General features: G+C 40.8%; 1 non-coding gene across 1 annotated transcript; it reads left to right on the top strand.

The window, feature by feature from the left end:
- Positions 1–411: 411 nt before the first annotated feature.
- Mir6063 (microRNA 6063) lies at positions 412–495 on the top strand. Its single transcript, NR_127337.1, has one exon. It is a non-coding gene; the product is annotated as a microRNA 6063 (primary transcript).
- Positions 496–1,538: the final 1,043 nt, after the last annotated feature.

The following is a 1,538-nucleotide window of genomic DNA, read 5'->3' as shown; positions in this document are numbered from 1 at the left end:
AGGGAGAAAAAAAAAAAGGAAAAATAGAAAACGGGTTAAAGCGAAACAAAAAAAGGAAGGGGAAAAAATACAGAAAACGCAAGGACGAGGAGCAGCAAGGCGGAAAACCGTGATACAAGGAGGAGGAGGAGGAGGAGGTAAGCGCTCCCGTTCACCATATCGGTATTTTTTTTCCGGATCAGCGATCGGCAGCCAGCCACGGTACAATTCTTTTGCATACCTCTAACCGCATATTAATGACTGTAAGCCCAGGCTTCAGCATGGCGGGTAAGCGCGCGCGGCCAGGCGAGCGTGTCGCGCCAACGTTGAATAATAACTGCATTCCGCTCGAAAACCGGGCCCCCCTCGCGCACGCTTCGCCTCCTTCTGCGCAGATACACGTACGCGCCCGATCCATATATTAACAGCAGGGCGAAACGCACCGGTGTCTATCGATCGTTGGATTCGCAGCGGCGATGGATCGATCGATCGATCGAAGACGCGGTGAAAAATCTTCTCCGCCGAGTGTCGAGATCGATACGATATTAATTATATTCAATCGTTGATTGATCCTTTCTCGAGACGATCCTCCAAGTTGCGTATTAACATTTTGAAAATGTCAATTGTCATTTTTGTAAAGGTGTAGACATCCTTTCTTCATTGATAGAATAGTTGTTTGATCGTTCATAGTGATTAAGAGAGGAGGTTATAGAGTTTTTGGACTTGATTCTTTTTCTTCGATGGAGATGATCCTCCAAGTTGCATTTGTAAAGGTTTTTCCTCCATTTTTGTAAAGGTGTAGACATCTCTTGCATCGAGTAGAATAGTTGTTCGATCGTTCATGGTGATTAAGAGAAGAGGTTACATATAGAGTTTTTGGACTTGGTCTTTTTTCTTCGATGAAGATGATCCTCCAAATTGCGTATATATTTTGAAAATGTCAATTGTCATTTTTGTAAAGGTGTAGACATCTCTTGCATCGAGTAGAATAGTTGTTCGATCATTCATAGTAATTAAGAGAGGAGGTTATAGAGTTTTTGGACTTGGTCTTTTTTCTTCGATGGAGATGATCCTCCAAGTTGCATTTGTAAAGGTTTTTCATTTCATTTTTGTAAAGGTGTAGACATCTCTTGCATCGAGTAGAATAGTTGTTCGATCATTCATAGTAATTAAGAGAGGAGGTTATAGAGTTTTTGGACTTGGTCTTTTTTCTTCGATGGAGATGATCCTCCAAGTTGCATTTGTAAAGGTTTTTCATTTCATTTTTGTAAAGGTGTAGACATCTCTTGCATCGAGTAGAATAGTTGTTCCATCGTTCATGGTGATTAAGAGAGGAGGTTACATATAGTTTTTGGACTAGTTCGAAGGTGGAAGAATGGATTGGAATTGTGTGTGTAATAAAGGGGAGGTTGAGAATTGAGCGTTGTTTAATGGAGATTTATTAAGAACGGGGGAGTTGAGTCGATTTGCTCTGAATATTGTTAAGGAAAGAAATTTGGAGTTGAGATTTCAAGGAAAATAGGAGTGTGTATGAATGATCGATGGTTTAATACACGTAT

Source organism: Apis mellifera, linkage group LG4 (genome assembly GCF_003254395.2).
Source record: "Apis mellifera strain DH4 linkage group LG4, Amel_HAv3.1, whole genome shotgun sequence".
In the NCBI taxonomy this organism is placed as follows: domain Eukaryota; kingdom Metazoa; phylum Arthropoda; class Insecta; order Hymenoptera; family Apidae; genus Apis; species Apis mellifera.
Note: the sequence above shows the minus strand (reverse complement) of the source record. Positions and strands in the feature narration are given on the sequence as shown.